The sequence below is a fragment of the Empidonax traillii genome, unplaced genomic scaffold (assembly GCF_003031625.1).
Source record: "Empidonax traillii isolate 1590-97213 ecotype Southwest subspecies unplaced genomic scaffold, ASM303162v1 scaffold191:size1449129, whole genome shotgun sequence".
Lineage (NCBI taxonomy): Eukaryota > Metazoa > Chordata > Aves > Passeriformes > Tyrannidae > Empidonax > Empidonax traillii.
Genome location: NW_020955384.1, coordinates 584,676 through 597,619, shown reverse-complemented (window position 1 = coordinate 597,619; position 12,944 = coordinate 584,676). Strand labels below are relative to the sequence as shown.

General features: G+C 43.6%; 1 protein-coding gene across 1 annotated transcript in view; it reads right to left on the bottom strand.

The window, feature by feature from the left end:
- Window positions 1–12,013: 12,013 nt before the first annotated feature.
- Window positions 12,014–12,944, bottom strand: part of CRY1 (cryptochrome circadian regulator 1) — a 38,372-nt gene continuing 37,441 nt past the window's right edge. Inside the window, exon 14 of the mRNA XM_027886629.1 lies at window positions 12,014–12,685. The gene's annotated coding sequence lies outside the window, so the exon portion shown is untranslated. The remainder of the gene's footprint in view (window positions 12,686–12,944) is intronic.

Genomic DNA, 12,944 nt, shown 5'->3' with positions numbered 1-12,944 from the left:
AGCACAGTAAAAGAAATACTGAGTGGTAGAAAGGGAAATCTGTTGGGTTTTTTTGTAGTACCCCTCTGCCTGTACATATAAGTCCCTTTTGAATGTGCTGCTCTTGGTCAGGGCTGGCTCAGAGAGCCCCTGTTGCATGAGATACATTTTCTTAGTCAAGCCCACGGGCAAGACTCTATGCTGTTTTGCAGCCCCTACCTTAGGTAGAAGACCGTGCCTTCTCCTGAACCGTTTGTCTGTGACGTGCCCTTGTGAGCTAGATGTGCTCTGAACTTCCAGCAGAGACCTTCATCTTGGTAATTTTGGAAGAGGGGAAGGCAGCCCTTTGCCCTCCTTTTGTGGAAAAGCTGCAACTCTCCAGGGAAGCCTTTGCAGCCACTGCACATAAGCCTTGCAGCTGGTCCCACACTCCCACAGCTCCCTGGAGAACAGCTTTGACACATTTGTGAGCCCCAAGAACAAGGGTCTCTGTGGAAGATCCTCCAAGGCAAGACACCAGAACCCACACTAGCCATAGCAACCAGAAAGCACTTCTAGGAGGAGTGTGGCCTCTACAGAGCTGCTCTGTACTCAGGAAACAGGGATCCTCCAATGTCCACGCCAATATTAGGAAGGGCTGAAATCTGCAAAGTGACTCCTGATTTACTTCCAGGCCCAAGGGTCCCTCGAAACTCCCTTACCATGTTACCTCTCTCAGATGGTGTCTCCTTGCTTTCCCAAAAAGTGGCAGAGGTCCTCAGGTGAGCTGGTCCATGGTCAGAAACACGATGCTTCAGTGCTGGAAATCACCATGTGCAAAGTGCCACCACTTCTTCCATACTTGCGGCTCACCTATGGCAGAGACCAAGGACATTTAACACCAGCGGTGACAATTTAACCCTTAGATAAGGCATGGGTGTGAATAGTCACTGTAGCAGCTGCTCCTGGTACCGTACTCTTAGGGATTGGGGCTGTCCATACCCAATATCTTGGTTGTTTGCAATACCACCAGCAGCACACACAAGCTGTCCCAGAAGACCAAGGATGCTGGACAGCCTGGAGCTGGAGCACAGAGTTTTCAGTTTGCCTGGCACCACCTTGCATTTCTTAGGAAGTTTTCTTCACTGTGCCACTGCAGTAGAGAGGGAAAAAAAGAAAATACAACAAAGACCCACGGTTTTAACAGCTGCCAAAGGGAGGAGGTAATTTTGTGCCCTGCCCTGGCACACTGACTCAAAGAGATGGAAGAAAAGGCAGGACAGCAGATGGGACTCAATGCTGCATAGTGGATCAGCTAATGGAGGAAAAACAACTCTCTGAACAAGAAAGGCTAAAGCAATTATAGCCTTGGAGTGTGCAAAGAAGGGTGGTAACAAGGGGATAGTGGGATGGAAGAGGAGAAGGAGGTAGTAACCAGGACATAAAGTGCTGTGGGATCTGGACAAAGGCTTTTAACTATAGGAGCAGAGAGAAAATGCAACACATCAGAGCTCTGCTGCAAGAAACAGCAAGCTCTGGAAACAGAGGCAAAAATTCTCACAGGACTGGCTGCCAGTCCTTGTGGCCTGGTGGTACCACAACTGTTAGATGCTCCACAAACCCACCATAAGGCAAGGTCTGCCAAAGGACCACCTGCTGCTCCAAGGGGGACAGCAAGAGTCCTTCGGTTATCCCTCAATATCACTTCCTCCACATCCTGGCATCTCTCCCTGCACTGCAGAACAGAAGAGGTGCTCACCCTCAAGCTCTCCAAGGCAGAAAATACTTTAGAGAAAAAACAACATTTCCTTCCCAGGCAAAGAGAAATGGGCATTGTGCTAGTGGATACTGGTTGTGGTGATCCATGCAAAGACAAAAACCTTTCAGTGCAGCGTGGTGGGGTTTCTGGGGGAGTCCGAGTAAAGGGATGAGGCTGGTTTTGGTGTAGGGCCCTGGGCAGTGGGTTGCTTTGGAGACTCAGTCACGGACTCCAGCAACGAGGTGCTGAACAATCACTGCTGCTCTTCCCAGATGCTGAGGGGGGAAAAAAAAGCCTTTGAGTGAAGAGTTAATTATAGGGATTGTATTCCACTTCCTACAATTAAGGGAACCCATCTGTAGAGATTTTAATTAGTGGACATCTTATGGGGAGTTTCAGTTTGGCTGGAGGGTCTTACTGGGTGTACTCTGTCTCCTTGGTATTTTCTGTAGTTGTGAAGTCATTACCATTTGCCATTAAAGACAGTGTTAGATGGCAATAAATAAGGAATGGACAGCACAATGATTTTCATACACAGCAGATGTATGTGTTTTCCTCTAACACCATCTTTCTCAAATTATTAGAACCACTAGCTACAAAAGTCTTTTTTTATTTAAAAAAATAGGGGTGGATGGTACAATTCATGTGTGTGAAGCCATTTTTTAAAAAATTAAACGAGGACATTTCACTCTGTATAATAAATCAAATATTAAAGGCATAGGGTGGATATTAGGAAGAATGATCCAAATAACTCCTTTTCTATCTATAGCATTTTCATTCCATTGCTTTTCTATGTGTTACATTTAAAACTTATCAACATTACTGTTGATCTGTTTTTTTCCCAGCTTCTTTTAGACATAGCCCTTTTCCTGGAATAGACTTTTTTTTCCCCAGTTTAACCCACTAAGTTTCTCCTCAATGCACCTCAAAATTAGCCCTCCAAAGAGAAACAAAAAACAACTTGTATCATGTATATCACATTTAGTATGTGCCTAAGACACCACAATGCACTGAACTTTGTGCCCCCACAAGGAGTGCATGGCCAAAAGCTCAAACCACTGGGCATCTTCTCCTGCTGTCAGGGACTTTGGGTCTGACCTGTACATATTCCTTCACTTACAAATTGACTGAAAGGTCCCACACTGCTGGTTCCTGCTGTACACTCCTTAGGTATTGCTTAGTTTGAATTATTCCTCGTGCCCTAATTATTCCTTGTGCCTTATTTCCCCAGACACAGCTGAGGGAGTGGGAGCTGCCAGGTTTGCTGAACAAGAAGGGCTAGTGAAGCCCTCGTGTGATGGGGGGAGACTGAGCCCTCCTGGCTCACCCTGCCTGAAAAATGAAGTTCTAACATAAAGCCTAAGGAAGTCATCAGGTCAACCAAGCATGACTGACTACCCTTTGGAAGACTCCATCACACACTGCCTGCAGCTTCATCCTGCCTGATCTTAAGAAAACGAGGGTCTGGGAGTGAAACTCCCAGAAAGCAGCGGAGGCAGCAGCCCTGTGGTTGCTCGATGCTGCATGTTGAATGCAATGGCCCACATTCACATGTGTTGCAGCCCGATCCAGACATTCCTCCTGGGCCCAAGCTCAGCTGTGTGTAAGAGGCTGCTCCCAAAGGGGGGGTCATGGAGCAGGAGGAGGCTGTTGCCCAGTGCTGTGGTCCCACAGATGCAGCCAGAGTTTCTCCACTTTTATGTAGGTGCTTTGAATTTCCTGCTCCCTGGATCTTACTTCAGTTCCTTCTCATTTTTTTTGCCCATTTTCAGAGACCATTTTTCATTCACTGTCTGTAATGAGACATTCAATTCCACAGCAATATCCAACTCATCAATCTTTTCCTTTCAAGAGTACTGCTGCTTTTACTGATTCTCTACTCAGGTTTATTATACACAAGGCCATACACACACACACACACACATATATATATGTGTGTGCACAGAGCAGATTCTTTTCCCTTTTGTCTGTCTTTTTCTTCTTTGCTGTGTTTGTTTACAACATTCTTGTAATTACCTGCCCTCTGATTGTTTACAACATTCCTATGATTACCTGGCCTATTGTTGCTTCTAACACTCTCTCTTACATGTCTCTCAGGAAAAGTATTAACCACATTTCCTGTCATTCCCTTTCTCGTGCCATTCCTGCTTGCTAGCTGTCCGGTGGGATCTACCTACTCACGCATAATTTTCTGGTGGAGTGTGCTCTGCAGCAATGAAGTATATCTATTCTGACCTTCAGAGAGTTAGTCTGAGTCAAAGGTGAATTCTTATTAACCTCAGATTACCATTCAAGAGGTTTTATAACATCTACCCTCCTAACACGGTCTGCCATGTTGCTCAGAGTCCCAGCAGACAGCTCTGCTTCTTCCCCTCTTCGTGCTCATTCAGCTACCAGTGCAATAATTCCCAAATTTTCAAAGCCAAAAAGCTTTACATATTGTCTGTTCTCCATCTCAATGCCTGGAACAAACCACGGTTGCTTTTACTACTCAGTCAAGTGTTACTGAGAATGTGGTAGATAGACAATATGCTATGCAAACCAGCAGGCCTTTGGGGGTTTGAGGCATGGAGCAATGCAACTTCTCCTGTGGGAGCGGTGCAGAAAAACAAACCAGCTGTCTGGATTGAAATCATGAGCAATTAACAGCAGTTTCAACTACCCAGAACTGAACTGTATAAATATTTGTAAATTACACCCTACCTATTTTCACATGAAGGGTGGCTACCCATGAGAGAGCTCTCCCTAGATCAGAGGGATGTTGTCTGAGGGAATCCTGAAGGTCAAGGGTTCAAGAGATATTTCGGAATTATCTTCTTAATTAGAAGCAGCACAGTCTATTCTTCTGTGTGTAGACAGGCACAAGAACTGCAGATCGAAATTAGAGAGGGAGATAGGAGGGGAAGCTCTGCCAGTGGGTTCTCATCATAAGACACGGTGTGGCAGGAATCCCAGCGGGAAGAGATCCCACCCTTGCCTGCCTCCGGCATCCAGTGGAGACGCCGCAATCGTCAGACTGCAGTTATGATCGGAGAAAAAAGGGCCCATTCATCTATACTTGTCCCGGGAGAAGCGATTGGCTTGAAAATGAGTGCTCTTGGATACAAGAAAGATTTCTTTGGGTGGGGATGGGACCTACGTTTCCTTTTTGAGGCACTGGATGCTGAAAGAAACTTATGGATCGTAATCACTGCCACGTTAAAATGCATCATGACATGGTAGCTGTAGAGACAGAAACCTACCCCAGAGTGTCTGATAAATATAGTTGAGATACATGGGGAATGGAATCCACCACCACCTCGGCGAAGCCACAGGAATCTCTTTCCATTGTAAAGACGCTCCATCCAATGATGCCGCTCTCACAGGAGCGATAGTAAAACATAAAACACACTAACTAGTAACAGGACCCACCAAACAATGCAAAATGGCTAGAAACTGGGGCTTGGCTCTGCGTGCAGAGAACTGTGTCTAAACTTAGAGCATTTGCTAGGGCAGCCAGAGCAGAGACTCAAGGCTCTGCTCAGACCACAAAGAGGATACAAAAGCTTGGGACACAGTACTCACAGATAAACCACGCACCTGTGTACTTTATTTCTACCTTGCTTATGGGAAGATTGTAAGCGGTCAGTGAGTCTAACAGCTGAGGCCCAGGCAAAGAACACTGGAGTGAATTTGGGCAGGAGTTACACACCCACGGTGCCTGTATGAAAGGGGCTACATGCCCATTAGTGTCAGAGGAGAAATAGCTCAAAACTGAGACTCTGACTACATTTTGCTGTCATTAATTATTTATAAGCCATCTAAGTCTGATTTAGATCCTGCGGTCAGGTATGCAAATTTGAAAGTCTTGGCATACTCCCATCTCCCACAGTTTCATTTTTTAACAACAGCAGCAAGAGAGCAGCAGCAGAGTGACTTCTTTCACCAGTGCACACTCTCCCAGCCAAGTCCCGATTCCAAGGGACACACAGCCTGAGAACCAGCCCAGGATTTTCTGTTGGCAGTTGTGAATTAAATGAGAGCTCATCAAGCAGTGCTGCTGCGGTTTCAAAATTGCATTATTCTTTATCTGGATCCACAAATACAGGTTTGATTAGGGCTGTAAGCACATGACAAAATGCCTTGCAGTGCAAATGTTAAACAGTCATAAAGATAACATTTCAATAATTTTTCTTCTATCTACAAGCTTCATTTCTTTGAGTGACATTTTATGGTATGGAGCGTAAAACTGTAATAAATGTTTCCGATAGTACCTTCAAACACGCATTACCAGTTGTGAGTTGATAATTTGTTTACAGGTTTACTCAACACTTTTGACCCTAAACCAGAGGATTAAACCCATGCTTTCCAAAGAGTGACCATTACAGGCTCAAAGTCTTGTCTGGAACCCGTGAAGAGCCCTGTTAATGGCAGCTGTCTCCCAGACAGCTGCTGTTTGCTCGAGCAGCAAGAAACTCTGATGCCCCGCAAATGGCTTTTGGTGCACACCCACCTCAACGCTTTCTTTGCTGGATGATGTCGCTATTGAAATTCACCAAAGCACCTGGTAACCACCCAGCACCACAGCCTCTGTAAGCATCCAAAATCAGGGCTTGTTCAGCCTCAAAACACACCCGACACAGAGAAAAAGCCTCTTGTGAGGCCCAGCTTCTCAGGCAGAGGTCTAGCAACAGGAGCCACAGCAGAGGAGGCGACTCCTCATCAGTAAGTGTTGCAATTAGTTGCATTTGGTGTCACAAATAAAATCAAGGCCTGACTGTGCTAATTACAAAAACAGAACAAAAACCAACAAACAAAAAAACCCAACACATATGCAAATACTTTGCATGAGGCAAGACCCTTTCTTAAGCGCCCAGCCGTGCTTTGCTGAGCTGGCTGAGTGCTGTGCTGAAGCACCCAGAGGGGCAGCCGCCCTGCAGAAAGGAGAAGCTGCGTGTGCTGCCCCAAAACTCTTCCCCAGAGGGGGCCGGTAGTAGAATTGGGACCAAACCCATCAAAATCCAACACCACTTGGAGACCAAAGCCCTAAGCGCTCTAAGTATTTCAGGAAATCGTAACATTGTTTAGCCTAAAATACCTGCAATGATCATTTTCTCCTCTTCTTCACCCCCTCAAAAAAGGCTTATGTCATAGAAGACCAATTACTCAGTTAGTCAAGACATAGCAAATGCTAGGTGTATCCATCAACCCTTATCCATCAATCCTTATCCAATGCCAATAGACGTCCATTTCTTTTTTCTTCTTTCCTTCACCTGGCTACTTTCCTTGCACCATCTCTTTAATTTTCCTTCTTCCCTCTCTAAGGTTTCTGCAAAAATCCTTCTTCACTTCCATCATCTTCCTTCAATCTCTTTGCCAACCTTCCTTGAAATCCCCTGCTCGTGTGTGTGTAGCAGTCACCCTGACATCTGAATGCAACATTATTGATGTTTGCTGGTGAAAGCATTTGTCAGAGCAGTGCTCTGTTTCTACCACTATCAGGTAAAGATGACTTTGCTTAAAAATGTTCCTAGTTTGCTGAGGGTAAAAGGCACTGAGAAACAAGTATAGTCCAGATAATTAAAGACCTTATGATGACCACATGGTCTGAAGCTCTAGAAAGCCAAACAGACCTGAGTAAAATTCTCCCTCTCTTTAATTGCTGCTTATAAATTGCTTTTATTATTAATTAATGTGCTTACTGGCTACTCCCAGTCAGAATAATCACAGTTAACAAGATTATCTTCTTGTGCTTTGTGTAATTAGCAGGGATAAGAAAAGCAGAGAAAAGTATAATTTACCTTGCATTAGGTGCACAAGCTTCCACTAACCACAGATCCTTGGGTGTGATCCTGCACGTTGGCTGCACTTTGGCATTTTGCAGCTCTCCTGAAAGAGTTTTGGTTTGTGAAATTTGCACTAAGACCCCTTTCAGGCAAGCAAACCAATAGCATAGTGAAAATAGAATCTCCATTTGGGTATCTTTTCAAAATTTTTTATACCTCTTCCATTTTTCCATTCTGCAGGGGATTTTGTAAAAAGTATTGAAATCAGATCTATTTGCATTTTTTTAATTTAATATTGAATTAATTTTGCATCAGCACTGCACATAACTCAAAAGCAGGAGCTTAGATCCCTTGAAATCAACATTAATATGATCTCTCTCTGTCTGCTGAAGATTTCCATGTGGTTTTTTGATAAATGTAAATTTCCCCTCTACCAGAAGTTTTACCACCTTTGAAATTTTAAATTTCCGGGGAAAGAGAATTACTAAAACTTTCAAGCTGAAAGCTGAGGTAACAGCTGAAGTGTGAGAAATTAATTTGCTCGGTCCTTTAAGGGAGGGGATTTTTCCCTAAAGAACACATTTCTATTGAAAATAAGGAGCACAAAGAGGAGAAAGGAGGTTCTCTTTCTAGCCTGCTTCTTCTAAACTAATCTAATCTCTAATCTAATTTATAACGAAGCACAACAACACGGCTGCCAGCAAGAGCCTGTGGAGGAAGGCCTTGGGAATGGGCAGGGACTTACCTGAGGCTGTTTAGCAGGTCTGAGACAGAGACAAGAACACGGATGTCGAGGGTCCTGGCTCCGTGCCCTGGTCACAAGGGTCCCCAGAGGCCAGAAACAGCCCAGTAAACATTGCAAGTAGGTAAAAGCTTGACTGTACTTAAAAACTAGCTTTTGGAAACAATCTCTAGGCAAAGTGCATTTAAAAAGAGAGTATATGCCTAAGCAGGCAAGCACACGTGGCAGCGTTTCTGAAAAGCAACTTTTAGAGTAACAGAATTTACTCAGAACAGAACAACAGAAACCGGTTTCTAATTGGGAAGCACAGGGTAGCTACTGTGCAGCAATTCTACCATTCCTACGTATTTCCCCTCCCCCAGCTGCTACCAGCATACTCCGGATGGCGAAGAGCTGATTTTTTTTCCCCCTCTCAGAACCCAATTTCTCGCTCAAGGCCAACCCGCTCCTCCCCGCGCCCACAGCACCACCTGCAGACCGAGAGCGGGCCCGGCAGCAACAAACCACCCCCGAGATTTCACCCACTGAAATCTTCAGCACGAAGCCAACACACAACTCCGTAGGAGCTACAGTGAAGAAAATTAACTCTACCCCAGCCAGCACCGGCACAGACATCAGGAACTTGAAGGGGTTTGTGTTTTACCTCTTGAGCATCACTTTCGGTAGCCCAAACGACCTGTAAACACAGGTATCCAGTTCTCCCGGTGCTTGTCTGCAGGCAGCTGCAGCCAGCCCTGCCCGGAGGGAAGCCAGGCTTCAAACCATCACCCGGGGGAGTGGCAGCACCTGGCTGCGTTTGCAAGCTGCCTGTTCCTGACCAGGTGGGGAAGTGGTAAACCGTGTGTCAAAGCTCCCTGCTGCTCCCTGCTCCTGTCAACAACAGACAGGATTTCTAAGTTACGGAAAGATCAGTGACATTGATCGTCAACGCAAAACAGCCACTATGTCACTAAAGCCCAACGCAAAACTAATTTCTGATTTGTAACTAACAGGTGATTCTCATTCCAGATTAGCCCAGGATCCCCTCTGCAGGCCCTTCGCAGGTTTGCTGTCAATTTAAATCCTTTTGTTCCCCTCCTTTCCAAAACCTCTGTAAGCAGGTAGCACCACTACGAGGCAGACCACGCGAAGTCCCTTCGGAAACAGTTTCTGAAGGCTTGAAGGTGCTTGAAGGTTGGGAGTTTTTTGTTGTTGCCTTTTTTTCTTTTTCATCACAAATATCAGCTAGTTGTCCTGCATACTTCCAGAGTACATTTTCCTGGGATTTGGTTTGCAAAAAACTATCAGTCTGCAACACTCCTCTTCCTGCCAGCCCAAATTCCCTTGGGAACAGAACTTTCTTGAGGAATACTTTAAGCTCCATTTCTGGAGGAGAGGTCTAATAAGAAACAATATTCTGGCCTTTATCCATCCTGGATTTATAGCACATGTCCAACTCCTCCTTGAAAAATCATAAGGGGGTGGGGGGACAAAACCCCCACATGGGACAACGATGTGTGATTTTTTTTCTATGCAGCCAAAGCCTTTGCCTTTTCTTATTTATCTTTGTGGTCAGCAAGTACTAGGTGGGAGGGGAAGAATATGAGGCAAAGGGCTTTTATGAAGCTATTGCTACCCTGAAGGAAACTTCTCCCCTCTCTCACACTAACCTAATTACACACAGTTTCTTCCACTGCAGTTCTGACACCAGAACTCCTTTAAGGTGGCACACAAGTGAAACGTCATCGCCACAGATTTTCATTGCTAATCTAAGGACTTGCCTACACCAATAAGAGGAATAATCCTTCCAGCATTTAAGGAGGGGAGAATTAATTTACTATAGAAATAAAATCCTTGGGAAATTTGTTCTTTCGCCTATTGAACTTCCAGACTGGTTGAGGGGAAAGTAATACTTAAGCTTATGTTTTTACATTGATGAAGTTTCTCTATGGGAGTTTCATAGCTTATTAATTCAGAAAAGCTAGGTAGAATATTGCATTTAGATGGTATGATTTCCTTTTAACATGTCAGCAGAAAAATTCAATATGATCTTGACAGAATGAAATACTTCCTATAGTACTTCTTTTTCTTTTCAGACTACTTAAATGAACAAAAGAATTGTATATTCTGATTACATATGTCCCTAGAGAAACCTTCCGTTCTATTTGGACTGATCTGTGAAAAACACTTGGCAGCTGCTTCTCCATTTTTTTTTCTTTCTTCAGTATTAATCAAAGATTCTCTGCCTCAATACAGTAAGCCTGCATTTTCTTACTAGAACTTTTGATTTTGCTAGTGTATACAAAGCAGCACACAGAGATATTTACATTAATAATTATAATCTAAAAATCTAGTACCATGGCAATTTATTCTGATGCAAGAACCCTGCTGCATATGTTGTCAAACCAAAAATCTAATTTTAAATGGACACAGGGAAGTGCCCCATGTCTGGAAATAACCAATGTGACACTAAGAACAAGATAGTTAACTCCTTCCACTTTATAATTAATAATTAACACAAATTAATTAATACCAACCATAGGAATTTTAACAAAGGCAAGTGCTGGATTCTGCACCTGGGATGGGGCAGCCCCAGATGTACGGACAGACTGGGCAATGAGATGCTGAAGAGCAGTGCCATGGAAAGGGTCCTGGTCGATGGCAAGTTGAATTTGAGTCAGCAGTGCCCTGGCAGCCAGGAGGGCCAACCGTGTCCTGGGGGGCATCAGGCAAAGCATCACCAGCTCGTCAAGGGCAGGGATTGTCCCACTCTGCTCTGCACTGGGGTGGCCTCACCTTCAATGTTGTGTGCAGTTTTGGGCACTGCAATATAAAAAGCATCTAAAGCTGTTAGAGAGCATCCAAAGGAGGTCCATGAAGATGGTGAAGGGTCGAGGGGAAGCCATACAAGAAGCAGCTGAGGTCACTTGGTGTGTTCAGCCCAGAGGAGACTGAGAGATGACCTGATAGCTGCCTACAGCTTCCTCACGAGGGGCAGGACAGGTACCAATCTCTCTGGTGACCAGTGAGAGGACCCGAGGGAATGGCATGAAATTGTGTCAGAGGAGGTTTAGGTGGGATATCAGGAAAATGGTCTTCACCCAGAGGGTGGTTGGGCACTGGAACAGGCTCCCCAGGGAAGCTGTTACAGCACCAAGCCCGACAGAGTGCAAGCGTTTGGACAACATTCTCAGGCTCATGGTGAGACTCTGGGGGCTGTCTTGGGCAGGGGCAGGAACTGCACTCAGTGATCCTTGTAGGTCCCTTCCAACTCAGGGTATTCTAGGATTGTAGGTAACTGACCTGGTTATATGCAAAATGTAGCAATTCATACTGGGTCTTCAGAGATGTTAATGGTCTGAAAAAAACATTCAGATATAACTTATCTAGACAATCGAGACAGTATTGACTGAGAATTCAGCAAATCTGTAATCAACTTTCTTGAAGGGCAGCAAATTAGCTGCGGTGCAGGAAAGACTTCCTGGCTATCACGCAAATTATAATTATAGCAGGGAAAAGAACCCCCAAACCCAAACACCTGGATTTTGGAGAAACGCTTAATAAATATAGTGATGAAAAACATTTAATGGTCAGAATACATACGTGCATGCAGTTACAAGAAGAAGGCCTGGATAATTTGTATAGTGTTTTGCTTCAGTATCATGAAACTTGAAGTGAAAGGTAGCATAGTTTACTGTTTATCACTTCTGAATTACATCTAAAAAGTGTATTTCTCTTCTTTTTTCCTGAAACAGTTTTGTTTGGAAATATGTACTGGAGCAGTAAGAGTACACAAAAGACAAACATATTTATCTATATATATACAATTTTCTTTTATTAACAAGGTATGTCATTACCGAACAAGGCAACTGAGAAATACAAGGACTGGACATATACATGAGAATTGTACAACTCGACTAAAGTTGGCATATGTTTTATACACAGATGTGATTAATTCATGTTACAACTCTACTGTATTTGATTAAACACAGTCCTAAGCACTTACATTGTGAAAATATGAAGTTGATCATACAGAGCTCAAGTATGGAATCTAAAAATAATAACAATTTAAAAATTTCAAAACTTTCTATGTTCATCCGTTTTACAGAACAGCACTACAGCTTCTCCTACGACCATATACATGAAAGATTATCAAAAATATATCGATGGGTCTATAGCTAATCATGAATATTTATATTTACAATAAGTTAGCAAATTCTTCACCAAATACTTTATATACAAAACTCAATTTGCCCTTTGTGAAAGAGTCATTAAAAAGTTAAAAACCATAGAAATGCCAGTTAGAAATAATGCATTCCAAAAATTGGACTTGTTTACATCAACTGAGAACAATTGAAAATAATTTATGAAAAAGTATGTCATTTTAGAACATGAACTCTCACAACACTTTAGTTCCAATACAGAGTAGCAGGAATTTTGTCCCGTGTGTTCTTTGAGTGGTAAACTTCTTTTCCAATAAAGCTGCAAGAAAAAAGAAAAGAAAATATTCTTAAGCAGTTTAATGTGAGTCTTTGAAGAATGCAGAAGTAATTCAAGGGACCAATATTCTTTCCCCCCTTCTCAGTGCAGGAAGCCCTGTCCCCATTTGTATCGGCCCAAGTACTCAGAATTCTTATTGCTCACTCCCTAGAGGCTAGAAGAGGGAAAAAAAAAAAAGAGAGAGAGGGAAAAAAAAAGAGAAACCCAACACAAGCCTCTTTAGGGTTATTCAGAAGTGAAA